This window comes from Mesoplodon bidens (genome assembly GCF_964165515.1).
Source record: "Mesoplodon bidens genome assembly, chromosome: 14".
In the NCBI taxonomy this organism is placed as follows: Eukaryota; Metazoa; Chordata; class Mammalia; order Artiodactyla; family Ziphiidae; genus Mesoplodon; species Mesoplodon bidens.
Window position 1 is genome coordinate 49,549,061 of NC_138170.1, and position 18,062 is coordinate 49,567,122.

General features: G+C 39.5%; 1 protein-coding gene across 3 annotated transcripts in view; it reads right to left on the reverse strand.

Moving 5' to 3' along the window:
* FOXN2 (forkhead box N2) overlaps window positions 1-16,989 on the reverse strand; it is a 67,586-nt gene extending 50,597 nt beyond the window's left edge. For all 3 annotated transcript variants that reach the window (XM_081253954.1, XM_081253953.1, XM_081253952.1), the window contains exon 1: window positions 16,901-16,989. The gene's annotated coding sequence lies outside the window, so the exon portion shown is untranslated. The remainder of the gene's footprint in view (window positions 1-16,900) is intronic.
* Between the last annotated feature and the right edge of the window lie 1,073 nt (window positions 16,990-18,062).

The window sequence follows — 18,062 nt, forward strand, 5'->3', positions numbered from 1 at the left end:
TCTCTAGTTGTGGTAAGCGGAGGCCGCTCTTCATCGCGGTGCGCGGGCCTCTTACTATCACGACCTCTCTTGTTGCGGAGCACAGGCTCCAGATGCGCAGGCTCAGTAATTGTGGCTCACGGGCCCAGTTGCTCCGTGGCATGTGGGATCTTCCCAGACCAGGGCTCGAACCCGTGTCCCCTGCATTGGCAGGCAGATTCTCAACCACTGCGACACCAGGGAAGCCCGTCAGTACTATACTTCTTAGATTTATTCAGCAGTATAATAAGCTTATAAGCTCAACAAAATATTTTAGCAGTTTACAGATACTAATTATTTTCAAAATCTTAAGAGTTCCTCATTTTTAAATAAGGAAAACAATTTTCTTGTTAATTTATCACATTGGTAGTGATAATAGTGTAACACTTATTGAGCACATACTATTTGCAAGGCTTTGTGTAACAAATTTAACACTAGAACTTTAAAGATATTCTATTAACTCAAATTATCTGATAACTTTGGTAACCCTGAGGTAAGAAAATTAAGCCATATAAAAGGAACTCACAACCTTTCCTACAATACATTCTTTGTTTTAAGGTTCTCTATTATAAATACTGTCCATCGCATAAAATCCAATATTGAGATTAGAGGGTAGATTCAAATCCCAAAAGTACTACTGCAAAAAGATGTATGTTTGATTATAATGCTACATGATGTCATGTATCCAGGACAACTGAAGCATTATGAGCTCTTAGGGATAAAACTGCCTGTTGGTCATAGATTTAGGTGACACAGCATGTGGTCCATTGTCTCTAAAACAAGAAATGTGTGCAGCTGCATTTTCCAGTCAAGAAAGGGAAAGGGAGGGAAGGACGCAGAATACAAAAAGGGTCAAAGATTTGTCTCATAGAGAAACAGTTTTTCAAATAGCGGTAAAAAAAATAAAATAAAATTGAGTGTGTGTGCGTGGGGGGCGCTTCCCTGGTGGCGCAGTGGTTGAGAGTCCGCCTGCCGATGCAGGGGACACGGGTTCGTGCCCCGGTCCGGGAAGATCCACATGCTGCGGAGTGGCTAAGCCTGTGAGCCATGGCCGCTGAGCCTGCGTGTCCGGAGCCTGTGCTCCGCAATGGGAGAGGCCACAATAGTGAGAGGCCCGCCTACCGAAAAAAAAAAAAAAAAAAAATTGAGTGGGGGAAAAAAAACTTTCCCCAACTCGTGCTAAAAGCAGAAAACACTAAAATTGGGGAGGGGAGTGGGATCTGTTGTGGTAATCTTCCACTGAATCCACTTTTCTCCTAAGTTAACTTGCCCAAATACATTGTGTAAACCATGGTTCAAATGCCATGTCTACCTAAACAATTTTGTGCTACTTGCATACAGTATATAGAGGTTCCCTACACACTGTTACAGCACTTGTCTCCCCCCACCCTCCAAAAAAGTCTCAGTTGTTCATTTGTTTCTTGCAGAAGTTAAAATGAAGCAATAGCTTTACAAGTTAAAAAAAAAATTGCTTCTAACCAGTAAACAAACATGATATTTTCCGTATAAAGACCAAATACTTTTTTTTTTAACAATGAATTCCCTAGCACATAACCCTGCCTTTCATACAGAGAAATACTGGTTTCAAAAAATAGTACCACAAGAGATCTAAATTGAGTGAAAATTGTTTTCTCTGTCGAGAAAAATAGCTATTTCTAATAAATGTTTTTTAAAAGTTGATGACAAAATAATTTGTAAACTTCTATTAGTATCTAAAACATAGCAGTAGTTTACCTTACATGTTATTAAACATAGTGATAGAAAAAAAGCACTACTAGCTTTCAGAGTAAATCTAGCTGAGAAAACCCATCTTCTTAATCTTTGGGACTGCAATCAATGCCATATCTGAACCAAAATGTGTTAAAGGCTGAAAAAAACTGACAGTATAGAAAAACAAACAAACAAACCACAAATGGAGAGAAATATCCTTACCATCTAGAATTAGAAGTAATGTCACCTGTGCTACAAACCATATAGTGACCAGTTAGCCAAACAGCACTTTGGTTTTTTGATAGCCTTGTAACTGTACTTGAAAAGTTATTTTGAAAGGAACAAAGTTACAGAAACCTGAAAATCAACAGATCTAGTGTCCTAAAGTACAAAGATAAATTTTGTTGGCATGTGAATACAAACAGGTGGTATTCTTTATCACCAAAATTTATTTATGTGTAATATGGTTTTCAGTGCCTTGAACATAAGCTATAATTAGTCAGCCATGCAGTAAATCTACAGTGAATTGTTCCACTGAAAATAAGAATCTTTTAAAAGCACATTCATGATCAAAATAAATTTAATAAAGGCAGACAGTGATATCCTACCTTACTAATAACCCCCATATCAAATTTGGAAACCAAGATTAAAACTTAAGACTGTATACTGGTTGATTTAATATACTGATTTTATATGTACTTCTAAAAACAATACAAAAGCATGATTAACTTAACACAGAATTAAGTCTTCTTTAAAATAGGACTAAACTAACCCTATATGAACACTTACTTAAGTAAAATATATTTATGCTAAAAATTATTAAAGGTATATATTATTGGTATTTCCCTGGTGGCACAGTGGTTAAGAATCTGCCTGCCAATGCAGGGAACATGGGTTTGAGCCCTGGTCTAGGAAGATCCCACATGGCGCAGAGCAACTAAGCCTGTGAGCCACAACTACTGAGCCTGCGCTCTAGAGCCTGCAAGCCACAACTACTGAGCCCGCATGCCACAAGTACTGAAGCCCGTGTGCCTGCAGCCCGTGATCCGCAACAAGAGAAGCCACCACAACAAGAGAAGTCTCCGCTCGCCGTAACTAGAGAAAGCCCACCCGCAGCAAAGAAGACCCAACACAGACAAAAATAAATAAATAAATTTATTTTTTAGAAAGTATATGTTATTAAATAGACTATCTCCAGAGCATTTTAGAAAGTAGTAATACTTATATGTAATAATCATTCAAGTTTCTAAATAAACTTACATGGAATATAAAACCCGAATTCTAAGTAGCCACATCAACTGCAGCTATTTACAGCTAGTTGTCACTACTAGTAGATAGAATCAGCAACTGAGTGGATGTTAGTTCCATTTGATAATACTATATAGAGAATACTGAAAGAGAATATGGCTGTTTTTCTTCTTGGAGGTAGATCAATGTTTGTGGTGATATGTGTGTGTGTGTGTGTGTGTGTGTTTTTTTTTTGTTTTGACCTGTTGAGTTGGAGATACTTGTGAGATACTTAAGCAGAGTGGGCGTTTGGGATATATGTGATCTAAAGTTCAGGAGAGAGGTTTGGTCTGGAGATAGATTTTGGAGTTGTTAAACCTGAAATCTGCCCATCTTTCTCCACCTTCACAGTCACAACTATAGTCCAGGTCAACATCATCTCTCATCTAGACCACTGCAATGGTAGTCTACATGAATGGTACCCGCTACGGTTTGTGTTCTGCACAAACATACACAGTGGCTCTGATACTATCTTCCTAAATTAGTCCCCCTGCATCTATGCCTGATGCTCCTAATTTGTTCTCTATAATATAGCATAATCTTAAAAAATGCAAAACTGAAAATGTCCCTTTCTTGCTTAATCCATCAAAGGGACCCTTAGGTCAAAGTCCAAAGGCCTTAACATGGTGTACGAGACTCTGCCTAACTTAGCCCCTGTCTAACATCTCTGGCCTTATCTTTTGCCACTCTCCCTTGTTCTCCCCACTTGAGATGTCTGAATAGGCCATGCTTTCTCCTCCTCCCTCAGGGTCTTTACAAATGCTACTATCTTTGCCTAAAATACTCTTCATTTCATTCTTACTTGTATGTACATTTCACCTAGCCCTGGCTAATGGCTATCATTCGTATTTCAGCTTAAAAATCTTTAGAGACTTTCTCTAACATCCCAGACTACAGAGGGCCCCAAGTTCTTTTCTTCCATAATTGCCTATACTTTTTAATAACATTTGGCACACCTGAGATGGCTCAATACGCATCTTTCCTAACTGACTGAAAGCTCCATAATGGCAGACAAAACAGTTGTCTGTTTTGTTTACTGCTCAAATATTTACTGTCTAACAGATCTTGGTTCCAGCTCTGCTACTACATAACTGTGACATCTATAAACTGAGATGGTTGAACTTTTGTTCTACAATAATCTAAGTGCTATTAAAAACTGAAATTCAGGGCTTCCCTGGTGGCGCAGTGGTTGAGAGTCCGCCTGCCGATGCAGAGGACATGGGTTCGTGCCCCGGTCCAGGAAGATCCCACGTGCCGCAGAGCGGCTGGGCCCGTGAGCCACGGCCGCTGAGCCTGCGCGTCCGGAGCCTGTGCTCCGCAACGGGAGAGGCCACAACAGTGAGAGGCCCGCGTACCGCAAAACAAACAAACAAAAAACCCCTGAAATTCAAATATTACTAGCTTTCCTGTAGATATATACATGGTAAGACCTACCTTTCCTACTTGTATGTACATTTCCAACATGTGTGAGTGTGTGTATAAATTATGTACACATAATTTATGTAAATGAGAGCTAGTACTTTCTTACATAAAAAAATTCATTGAATGCTTATTGATACCAGGTGTTTTACTAGTATTAACTCTTTTAATCTTTGTAACAACTCTACCAGGCAACTGCTATTATCAGTGTCCATTTTATGTGGAAACAGATGCAGAGAGATTAAATAGTGTGCCCACATCACAAATCTTGAAGTGGCACAACTGGGATATAAGCTCAGGGAATAATGTGACTCCAGAGCTCATGCTCTTCACTAGTATACTAGCTGTCATCCTACCTAGATTGCTTCATAAGAACAACAACAAAAAAAGCTACATACTATCGTCAATATATCTGACTCAGTATCTATCAATACATCCTCAACCTAATGCTCTTCCATATGAAGTTAGTCCAAACTAGACAAACCTGTTCAAATACTTCCTGCACATTTCTCTATATGCTTGCTCCCGCTATTCTAAACATCAGGATTGTCTACCCTCCCTACCACCAATCAGTCAAAACCCTAATATTTAAGGCCTCATTTAATGACAACTCCCGCATGTCATTCCCACCTGAACTTCTCTTAGGGATTTTCAATCTCTCTCACAATGTTCCAATTGCATTTATATGTCCTCTTTTTACAGTAGTTATTTGTGTCAACAGCTCAAAAGAAACAGTTGACATGAAATCACTTTATAAACACTAAAGTTCTATATTATAAAGTATTTAATCCAGACTAAATAAAAAACCAGAGGAGACTAGGAAACAATGGGTTCAACACACCTAAGCAGAATACTTCAAGCAAGTACAACCTGGCTCTAACTTGCTGCGAACTAGACAAGAAACACAAAGGTAAAATTATACTCAAATTATACTGCATGATAAGTTTTTTTCAATTAAACAAAGGAGACATTTTAATCAAACTATATGGAACAAAAAGTTGAAGGGTGAAATATGATATTCATTAAAAAAATATTTACTGAGCAATTAACTTTCAAGTAAAGAATATTATGTTAGATACTATGTTCCATTCTGCTCTGTGATCTTTTCACTTCCTAAATTTCAGTTCTCTACTTCAGAAATATTTGGAAAATAGTTTTATCACAAAAGGAAACTTTTAAACATCAATTATTTTAATTTCATCTGAACAACATGCTCTTTTGAAGTTGTAATTAAAGAATGCCTAATGCTAATCCATGTGTATGAAGAACTACTAAAGGAAAAGTTTGAAAAAAACAGAGATAATGAGTTGTTAAAGGTACTGACACACCATTAATAAGACTCCATTATGACTATAAAATCCACCTCACTCAATCCCACTCATTGGGGAAAGTTCCTACTCTGTGTTCCCACAGTACTAGAATCCATGTCTAGAAGGGTATGTCTCACACTGCAATTATTTACTTTCATGCATCTGATTCTTGTTATTAAACCCAATTTTTTCTCCGTAATTTAAGAATGGTCCTAGGTGTACACAATGTAGGTTAGCTTCTGAATATTGGAAAAAGCTAAAGCATTAAAAGTCAAAGCACTAACACTTGTATATGTGCAACAGAAAGACAATCCCATGACCCTTTCACAACTTCCCAAAGGATCTTTAATAGATTCTTAAAGGCTCTCTTAACTATGAAGAAATAATCAGGGCAAAACAACAGGTTCAGAATTTTGTGACATCTATATACAATCAGTGGACGGCATTAAGTGGCAATAATTTCAGAAGAAATGAAAGTTTTTTGTCAAGATTTTAGGAAAAAAAGACGTGACCACTCCCTGAATTAAACTTATCAGGAAGATGATTTTGGGAAGATGGCAGCTGTTGTGGCAGCAAATTTTTGATTCCTTGCAAATCTTCACATAAAAACAGGCAGAGCAGCTATGGAGTAAACCCCAAACCCATGGGTAATAACTACAATAAAACTATTTAACAAAGTCTCCCTGCAAACCTCAAAATACAAGGACGTAAACAAACGACCAACAGCCCACAGACTTATTTTCTATCAGTGTCTAAGTGAGAGAAAATAGAGGGAAGCAATGAGGTGTCTGAGGGACTTGAGAACAGAAACACAAAACAGCCAAAAGGTATTCCCTGGAAAGTACTGAGAGACAGTTTGTGAACAGAAGCTGAAGCTATTCCAAAAGTGGGTAAGTGCAAGGGGTCTACAGTAAGACCTACAGGCATGGAACAATCTAGTCCCTTTGTGCTCTCAAAACTTGGCCTTTGGGGCTCTCTTCCAAGACAGACCCTAGACTTAAGAGGAAGTACTGGGAATAGAAACAAAATTGAGCAGGATAGGGAAAAACAAGATTAAGGAAAGAGGGTCCAGATATAAGTGCCAGAAAGAGTAGAAAGAGCCAGAAAATCTCTGAAAGCCATCCACCATTTTTTAAACGATGGATAAAAACAAAAAACAGAGGACTGTGAAGTTAAAAGAGCTATCGGAACCAAGCCTCCTCCTACAAGTTCAAGAAAACTAGTTTCATAAAAAGAAATGATGAAAAGTGTTGAGGGTTGAAGATCATACAAAGTTACAATAAGGAAAGAGAAACAGAAAAATAGTTAAACTCAGGACTTCCCCAGTGGTCCAGTGGATAAGACCCCACGCTCCCAATGCAGGGGGCCTGGGTTCGATCCCTGGCCAGGGAACTAGATCCCACATGCATGCCACAACTAAGAGTTCTCATGTTACAACTAAGAAGCCTGCATGCCGCAACTAAGAAGCCCGCATGCTGCAACTGAAGAAGCCTGCATGTTGCAACAAGGATCCCGCGTGCTACAGCTAAGACCCAGCACAGCCTAAATACATAAATAAAATAAATATTTAAAAAAAAGAAAAACAGTTAAACTCAGAGAAGCAGGGCAGAGGGGGAAATGGGAGTGTTCCATGGGTAAAAGTTTCCATTTCACGAGGTGAATATGTTTTATTTAGAGATCTGCTGTACAACACATTTCCTATAGTTAACAATACTGTATTATACACTTAAAATTTTAAGAGGGTAGATCTCGTGTTAAATGTTCTTACCACAGTAAAATAAATAAGTAAATAAAATAAAGATATAAAAGAAAAAACAGGGAATAAAATATCCTACAATGAAAGCATGCCAGAAAGATATGCTCACAGGAGAGACAAAAATGAGCTTCTATTTCAAAAAGAGCTTAAAAAAATTACGTAAGACATGAAAAAAAATTAGAATTAGAAAAGCTCAGGAAAGTGGCGGGTGTGTGTGTGTGTGGTGGTGGTGGTGTGATGAATGAGAGATTGGGATTGACATGTATACACTAATATGTAAAAAACAGATAACTAATAAGAACCTGCTGTATAAAAAAATAAATAAAATTAAAAAATTAAAAAAAGAAAAGCTCAGAAATAAAGTGACAGAGCTCAAGAAAGAATCTGAAATAAAAGGGAAAAAAAACCATTTCAGAAATGAAGACTTAAAGGACTACAAGAAAAAATAAACATATAAGATAAAGCCTTAAGAGAAACAAAGGGTAAAAAGGAAGAAAACTTAATCAGAAAGAAATAAAGAGGAAGGGAGAGAGGAAGGGTGCAAGCAGGCTAACCACACTGTCTAAGGACACATACTTGGGTAATAAAACCAAAAAGAAACTTAAGGGATTTTCAAAAAAGTTAGAATAGTGATTAGTTTTTTTGTTTGTTTGTTTGTTTTCCGGTACGCGGGCCTCTCACTATTGTGGCCTCTCCCATTGCGGAGCACAGGCTCCGGATGCGCAGGCTCAGTGGCCATGGCTCATGGGCCCAGCCGCTCCGCGGCATGTGGGATCTTCCCGGACCGGGGCACGAACCCGTGTCCCCTGCATCGGCAGGCGGACTCTCAACCACTGCGCCACCAGGGAAGCCCTAGTGGTTAGTTTTTGAAGGAAGGGAGTTATATTTTGGAAGAGGCACTCGAAAGGGCTTCTAAGGTGGCTGGCAAAATTCTATTCCTTAACCTTGAGGATGGTTACATGAGGGTTGGCCTTAGAATAATTCACTAAGCTGCACATTTCTTGTGTGGTTTTCTGCATCTACATTTTACTTTACAGTAAAAAGCATTTTAAAAATTTAGAAAATAAAAAACCATAAATGGTATTAATTTAAAACTACTTCTAGCTATCAGTAGAAAACATAGTAACAAAAAGCTCTTGGAATAATCTTCAAAATGACTTAAAAAAATTACACGGCAAACCAAGAGACAAGTTTCCCACAGTGTTTCATCCCGATGTTTGGCAAACAGGACAATGAATTAAAAGTCCACCATCTTATTATACAGAACATACCTGTTCTGTTTTTCACGTGTAACACATGGTTTAAAAGTGTTTGACATTTACTCATTCTTAGAATAAATTTCAACTAATACTTAAAATTTGTAAAAGATTTTTTTCAGTTAAGAGGTACTCTAAAACTGCCAAGAAAACTCACCTTTGAGACAAACAAACATTGTCTTCTTAAAAATAAATATAATTAAATTCAACAAGCATTCACTCAGCACATGTTATTACGAGGTGTTTACAATTTAGTTGAAGAGATATGTAACACATATAAGAGGAAGCTATATATAGTAAGTGTTTTGAGAAAGGTACAAAGTAATATGGGTTCAGAAGAAGAAAAGGGCATCCCACCTGCATTAAAATTCTAACCAGATGCATCTCATATTCCTCCAATCCATCTTCTACAATACTGGCAGAATGATCTTTCAAAGACCCCAAATCCCCCTTTTAAAATACTTCACAAAATAACAGTACACAGCAGACAATTCAAAAGCCTAACAAGAACCAGGCAGGCAACAAACAAGTGAAGCTGGTCTGCTGTAAGACAACAGAGAATGATGGAGACTGCCAAAAGAGGGCAGCTGCTTATAAGCTTCACCCAATCAACCCATGAAACCAATGCTGCCACGATGTTCAATTTTTCAAGGGACAAAAGAACTCTAGATTTTTGTGTGAAATGTACCAATATTTAAATGTTGGCAAATACGCAAAAAAAATTTTTTTAATATTCCAGGCCAAACAAAACACAGCTGTAGGTAAAGGTTGCAAACTGTGGCTTACAGAAATGGTCTGTTATTAATATTATAATAGAAGGTCCCTACTGTCCTCAAAATTGAATAATGGCTGTCTTCCAATTCAAAGGAAAAAAATGAACAATTTTCTCTTATAAAGTTTTCTTCAAACTTTAGCACCTGCTACCATTAGTCTGCTAGCAATAGCAAAAATGCAAGAAAAAGTAGAAAAGAACATTTGATCGTAGCCTCAAAACGGCTTAATCTTTTTTTGGTTGTGATTGTTTTTACCAAAAGTTGTGCTCATACCCACCATTTTATACTACATAACGTGCTATATGGTCAAATTTTCTATTCCTAAAATTGTTTCTAGATTGTATGATAGAATCAAATGCACAAATGTATCTGTTCTTTAGCAAAAGAATGCCATGAGACTCCAGAAAAACCATGGGCCTAATAAAATCTACAATCTTTAGTACGGTGGCCTACAAATTCCACAAAAAATCTGGCTCCTGTTTGCACCTATTTCACACAACCCCAAGCTTCCTGAATATACAATGCTCTTTAACTTCTTCATGCTTTTAGATGTATTTTAGGCTCTCCACCCCATGTTTCAGAGAGACTCAAAGTCATCTCTCTAGGAGCCTTCCTTGAATTATACAATTTTTTCCAATCATGCTTCCTTAGCATCCTATTTAGAGCCCTATTATAGAACTTACTTGCTATTTCTGATTATTCATAATTATTTGCTTATCTTTCCAACTCAGCCACTAGACAAGCAGTTTTCAAACTTTTGATGCTATCCCACAATAAGAAGTATATTTTTATAAGAGATCCATGATACACTTAACATATGTAACGGAAACAAAATGAAATAGCACTTTTACCCTTACCACATATAACACACTGAAATTTTCTATTTGATTGTATTTAAGAGATGTTGGTCACAATTTACTATGTTGATTCTCTATCATCCATTTAAGAAATATTGTACTAGAATATAAATCCTTGTAGGCAGAACAAAAATACATTCATTTTTATGCTCTACTGCAGACCATAACATTTAGTAAGCAAATGTTTAAGTGAATGAAAATAGCAGCATCCTGTACTAGAAAAGTAAAAGACTAATAAGGTTTTGAAGTCAAGCAGACCCATCACCTACCAACTTTCTTATGCAATCTCTGACAAATGACTTAACACCCTTACATCCCAAGGAATAACACCACTTACTTAATTCACTATGACAATAAAGTAGTGGCATTCATGTCACAGAATAGGCATTCTATAAATATTAGTTTGCTCTCTTTACCCTGTATTCTTCCTTACTTTTTCCTGGGAAAGAAGTATCTCATCCTGGCAAATATCCATTTTTCAAAGACTTCAGGTCACAGCACAAAGAATATGAAATTTAAAAATCTGACAGACCTGGGCTCAAACACCCAGGTCTGCATTTACATAACTTCTGTTTCTTTATAATAAAATATGTCCTGCACAGTTGTTTTGGAGAATTAAATTATATACTCATGTGTCTAGTATAATGCCATGCCAGAACATAGTAGGCACCTGATAAAAGGTAGTAATTGTTGCCATGATTATTAATAAATGTTGCTCAATCAGCACAGAGGTAGAATTTAAATTGAACTTTTAAGGATGGAGGAGTTGGACAGAGGCATAGGGCAGGCAGAAGGAACAGTAAAATCTCAATTTACAAGAAATCTCTTCCTGTTTTCCTGTATTTCCTCTTTTAAGATAAACAAACCACAAGGATGTAAGTTTATCAATTTCCTCAACTCTCTACCTCCAAGGTTATATAAAAACTCAAAATAACTGTTCTCTGTGTCAAAATTCTAATTTAAATATTAAATTATGCTCAGTGGGCTGAGCACTATGAAATGTGAAAAGTGTAAATGTATTAATAATACATTTTAGGGAGAATTTCAATAAGAGTCCAAAGTAACAGTGCTTTTAGTTAACCCAGTTAAGTAGAAAAAATTAACTGAAATTCTTATTCAACACGTCTTTCAAACCACTTCTTAGAAAAAAACCTGTAAGTAGCAAAAGCACCAAATGCCTCTGAAATACAATCAAGAAGCCAAGAATGTTCTTATACAACCTGCAAACTTTATAAGATACGAAGATAATTAACAATAATTAAACTATTCTGCTAATTAAACAGTAATACATCTACTTGGAGAGAATCAAAGTAATTTTCCCTTATCCATGTTCCCTTAACCATCCAAGATGGTTATTTTAATGGTATATATATTTAATCTTTTTGATAACAGCATATTTTCTAAATGGCTACTTAAGAACTTTATTTAGCCTTTTAGGCTTACAGTAATACTATGCTTACAACTGTCAGTGAAATAATACCTATGTAGGTGAGGGGATAAATTCTATTTATTTTATGTTCACATCAGGCAGACTCCAAAAGAGTAGAAATGATGTCTCTTGCTCACCACTATATCCTTAGCACTTAAATACAGAAGATGCTCAATGAATATTTGTCCAAGTTTAATGTTTATTTATGGACAAGAAAATTAGGTTGAGGGAAATAAAAAAATACATGAATTAAAATTAGGTCAAGGCCTTGAGCATGAGCTGTGCTTGGAAACTTGATTCCAAAGAGTATGATTGGGTGGGGAGTGAAACCCAACAAAGACCTCAAACAGGTGATCAACGTTTGTTAACATTATATCAATTTTATGTTCTTAGTATATACCCTTAATATGCTGTGAAGAAAATGGCACTTCACCTCTGTTGTCTTCCTCCCTAAAACTCTAACCCCAGTCTAATCATGAGGAAAATGTTAGATAAATCTCAACTGAGGGACATTCTATAAGATTTCTGACTAGTACTCCTAAAAACTGTCACAATCATCAGAAATAAGAAAAATTTGAGTAACTAGAATTCTGGAACAGAAAAAGGACACTAGGGAAAAACTAATGAAATCTGAATAAAGTATGCAATTTAGTTAATAGTAAAGTAGCAATTTTGTTTCCTTAGTTGTGACAACTGTACCACTGTAAGATGTTAACAATAGGGTAAACTGGGTGAGGTATACTCTACTATCTTGCTACTTTTCTGTAACTGTAAAACTATTCTAAAATTAAATGTTTATTTAAATTTAAAAAGTTAGGGTAAGGGGAATAAGAAATATATGAATCAAAATCCTTTGGAAGTGAATGATGATAAACATTCTTTTGGTTCCCATATATTTGGTAGCACTCATTCATAGAGTGGAAATTAAGTTACTGAACAAGTCTACAGTATTAATTATGAAGTCACATATGACCAAAGCAGATGCCCCTTATTCTTGTTTCCCAAAGCATCATTCTTAGGCCTCAACACTTCAATTACTAACTCTATAACAAAAAATTGTAACATTAGCTGTCACCTCTATATTGAATGGATTATCTCACAGCTCTAATCTCTAGTCATTAAAGGTTATATTCACCTTGATATCTCCCACTCACCTAACACTCCAACTAAACTCACCATCTTCTTGATTATGCTCCCCTGCCAAACCTCCTTCTCAAAGTTACTAATTTGTCCTTTAATAGATCTCTTTCCTTCCCATAGTCAATAATTAGTCCTGCACACTGCTGTCAAATGAACCTTCCTCAAATAAGGATTTTATCCTATCATGCCGAAGCTTAAATGCCACTTTTTTTTTTTTTGGCATTAAACCATGCTTAAATTCAAAAGTGATGTTTTCAAGCCCATCCATAATTGGTTATTCCTTTGTACCCTTCACTTATAAAGAAAGACCTTTCCATCCATCTCTCCACCTCATAAGTGCTGCCTTTCCTTTACTCAGAAAATAATCAAATACTCACTAAGCATATAACATATACCTGAGGTGGGGGGAAAAAGACTCCTCTGGGTTTTCTTGGGGTGATAAAACCTAAAAAGATAAAAAAGAATATGGGAATTTGTCTTATTCAAGGCTGTAGCCTCAGTTACTGTAACAATGCCTGGCACATGGTAGGTGCTCAAAAAATATTTATTAAATAAAAACAAGGCAGTATAAAATGCTACAACCCAACAGAATAATATGCTATTAGAGAAAAGAATTTCAGTTGGAGAGGTGGAAGACAGGTCTAAAATTCTATGATTCTAAGGCTAGCAGGGCAATCAAGATTTTAACCAAGCCTCAAGTTTGAGAAGATCTTCAACAGTTAAGAGGATGTGTGCAGGTGCATTTCCAACAGAAAAATGTTGTATCAGCAAATGTTAAAAGTAGTAAATTGTTATACCATGTTGAAGTAGTGAATAATGAACAGTTCCTGTACGTCAGTGGAAGATAAGAAGGGAGAAGACTGGGACCAAAGTTTGAAAAATCTTGAGAAGAAATTTGGTATTATGCTTGATATAAGGTGTTTTGGTTGTTAGTGATATAACCTTTAGGAAAATTAATCTAATGGGAGTGACATGAGGTTAGACTTTTGAAAACAAAAGCCTTACTTTCTTCAAGAAGCCTCCCCTGTCTATATCATCTCACATTGTAAACTTTTTTTCACATATATTAATGATGTCTCTTCAACCCAAGAATAGGGATCAAATATTAGAACACTTTTTCTTCCCTAAGAAATCAGCAAAGGGACTTCCCTGGTGGTCCAGTGGTAAAGAATCCGCCTTCCAATGCAGGGGACCCAGGTTTGATCCCTGGTCAGGGAACTAAGATCCCACATGCCGTCGGGTAACTAAGCCAGTGTGCCACAACTAGAGAGAGAAAACCCGAACACCACACTAGAGAGAAGCCTGCGGGCCGCAACGAAGACCTCACACAGCCAAAAATTAAAAATTAAAAAAAAAAAAATCAGCAAAGAATTGGGCCCTCAAACCTTTGTTTTTGGAGGACTTTTATGCAAGACCCACTTACTAAAATGACAACGATCTAAAAGCAAGGCACACACATACAAGCTGCCATAAGAACAAGATTAATCCTTGTTTGGATGGCACTTTTTAAAGTTTTATTTGATAGTCGGATCCCATAACAAATAATGTAGCTATCTCCCAGCATATGTTTTCAGTGCTTCCTGCTTTATATAAGTATTTCTTCACCTCATTTAGTTTTCTTTCTCAACTATGCACTGCTTTCAGTGGTCAGCACACATATTCATTTCTCAATTGCATTATCTTTTCAGCACCTAAGCCTCTCCAATCTTTTTAACTATTAGCTTCACTGAATTAGAATTAGAATTAAAATTCTAATGGTACTACTGTAACTTCTCCACACAGTTCTTTTAAACATTCTAAGTGTTTTCTGTGGTTTAGCACTCTTCAAGTAAAACTGATTCAAATAAAAACATGTTACAGAAATAATTCAAATTCACCAAAACATTTACAAAATGAAACATGATGCACTAATAACCAATGATTGTATGTAGTTCTTAAATTCTAAAAATTCCAAACTCTCCAAAAGTTTATCTTCAACCTTTTTTATCTTACTTTAGAATAATTTATTTAAAATTATTTCATTTTGTTTATTTTACTTTTTATTAATTTTTTGATCTTCAGCCCTTGACCCTTTACTTTTATATATTCTAAAACTTTAATTTCATTCCCTTAATATCTGTTGATGTTAACATTTATATGAACTGTTAATACTTTTCCTTAAAAAAGCTTAAGTGCCCATGCACAGATCAAACAAGTATTTATTTATCCCTAAACAAGTATTTTCACTGGTGATATATTTATATCTTTTCAGATCACAATTTTTATGTAAAAAGAGAAAAACTGAGATTTTTATGAAACTATCAAAAAGAAATCCTGCAGAATGTGATTATTTCTGATTACATCAGAAACTTTCATTAACGACTCTGAAATTCAAACGATCTTTTTCCAAAGTTGAGAAACTCCATAATGTACTCTTCTATTCCCCATCACTCCTTAATGGTACCTAACACTGCTGCTTAGATTTTAAAGATAAATCATCAAAACAGCAGAAAGCAAAAATGTCAATATATACCTTACAAGGACTGCCTGAAAACAAAGTCTTCCATTCGGTTGGAACAGAGATAGACATGAACGGTTCAGCTTTTTCCACTTCCCCATCTCAGAAAACACCAAAATGCATGTGGATGCAAAGCTACTGCATGGTTACAAAGCCCCCTGGCTACCAGTGAAGCCTCAGCCCTAGCTGCGCTAGGGCGCTCAGTTACACTCAACGGGCCACGTGGCTGTCACAATCAGAAGACAAGATTAACAGCGTAAACCAACCTGGAAATAATAACCTCCTCCCACAACCTCGGAGTTGGGGTAGAAGAAATAAAGTATGTGTCGTTTCTTTGCACGCTAAGACTTTTTTCTGTAAGGAGAAAACCAAGTACAGAGGCTGCTTTAAAGAGGCTTTAAAGCAGAAATCAGGTCCCGGAAGATCCCGAGAGTACGCCCCCAGTGAATTAAGACACGCCAACTCCCGTAAGCTGCGATGGGAACAGAGGCATTCTGCAAAGGGGCAATGGGGTGGAGTTGGGTAAGATGGAGCACTACGCACATGGGCCGCTTTCCCCTGACTCCCACGTCCTCCCGGGTTCCAGCCTCGCTGCTGTTGCGATGGGGCGAACTCAGAAGGCTGAAGGGCCTCGCACACGCCCACACGACCTTTCACCTTCCCGGTAAGGGCAGAGATAACCAAGGGCCCAAGAGAAGCAGCGAACAGGAAGTGTCCATATTGCAGCGCTGAAACACTAACTCCCATCCCACCAAGACAGCCACCCTCGGAGGCCCCCCGGGCGCCCGCTGGAGGAGGGGCCAGAGGGTGCCTGGGTCGGCCACCCCCACATCCGGGGCCCGCCCCTGCCCACCCCCAACACCCAGACGCCCCGCTGATCGAAGTTCACTGCCGGCCGCGCCCGGAGCCTCCCCGGGCACTATTTGGCCGGGCCCAGCCAGTCCGCCCGAGGCCGGGCGAGGGCTCCACGCCCCGCACGTCTCGCTGCACTTTATGCCGGGGGCGGGGGGAGGGGTGCGTGTGTGCTGCAAAGACTCCCGACGGGCTTGGGGCGCTTCCCCCAACGGCAGATTCGTCCCGAGTCGAGCCCTAAGCGTCCTCGGGGCTACCTCCGAGCCTTTCTGAAGAGCCGGCACCCCTTGCCGCGGTTTCCGCCGCGCGACACCCGGTCCCGGGCGGTCATTACACCCCTCAGGAAAAACTCCTAACTCCTCACGGGGCCGCACTACCCTCAGTTCGCCACCCCGCCGGGAGCCCACACGCCACCCAAGGCGCGCGCAGGGGAGACCCCCGCGCCAGCGCCAATCCCTCACAGGACAAAAATGTCCGGGCCCGTCACGGGACAGCCGCCTCAGCGCCCCACGCCCGGCGCCCGCCGCACGCGCTGCCCGGAGCGCAGACGCCGGGCGGCGCCGGCTGGGGAGGGCACCGCTCCTCCCGGGACTCACCGTCAGCTCGGCCGCCGCAGCGGAGGGGTGAGGAACGAGCAGGGGAAGACACAATATGGCAGAGCACCGCAGCTGCTCCCGGCGGCTTCCAGTAGCCGCCTCCGGGAAGACGCGGCAACGAGTAAGCACCGGCAGCTGCGGTGGCGGCCGCGGCAGTACCACATCCCCCTCCGGCTCTCTTCCTCCCCTCCCTCCGCCCTCCCCCGCTGCCATGGCAACGCGGCGCCAAGGAAATGAGCCCCGCCCCTCCCTCCGGTCCCCGCCTCCAGCGACCCCTTGGAAGGGGGGCTCCGCCCGTCCCTCCCTGTCCCCTCCCACCTCCTACCGGGGGGCCAGGCCTGGGACCCGGTAGGCTGCCCAGGCGGCGGGTGTGGGTGGAAGGGGGATGCGGTGTCCGGAAGGGCGGGGCTCGCACGGAAAGCAGGGCGGAGACGTTGTGGGCCAGTCGGGTTTCGGGCTGAGGAGGGGCTGAGGAAGGCGGGAAAATGGAAAGGCCTCGCTTGCCCCGCGAAGGACCTATAGGAATGCGGCGGGGCGCGGCGAGGCCGCTGAGTGGCCGAGATGGGGCGGAGGCGGGACGAGGCTGGGCGGAGCGACGGGTGGCCGCCCGGCTGGTCCGTTTGCGGAGCCTGTGCTGCGACTGCAGCGACGTTCCTCAAAAGCCCGAGCTGTTATGGGTTTCCTCAGGAGCTTTCCGCCGCTGGCCAGGCTTTGAAAGAGCTTTAGGAACGATAAAGAACTAATAGAAACTTAAAGTAGTATCACCCTCGCTTGACTGAAATTTTATGTGGAAACTAAGCTCAACGTGTCTGAGGTAAAAAAGAAAAAAAAAAAGACTTAGGAATCAGATCCAAAATTTAATAAGCATATACTGGGCGCTCACTAAGTGATATGGGCTGGGCTAAGTTCTTTACATGCATTGTCGTAACCATAGTGCTAAAATAGCATTGCCAGATAAAATAAGGTGTGCCCAGCTAAATCTGAATTTCAGCATAAGAATGTTCCATTTGGGAAATACTTCCTAGTTTATTTTTTTTATTTTATTTTTTTTTGCTAAGTCTGCCAACCCTATCCTAACTCTTACTAATTCCAACTTTACAGATGAGGAAACTGAGGCATAGAAAAATAACCTGTCAAATAGAGGGTAAGTGACAAAACTAAG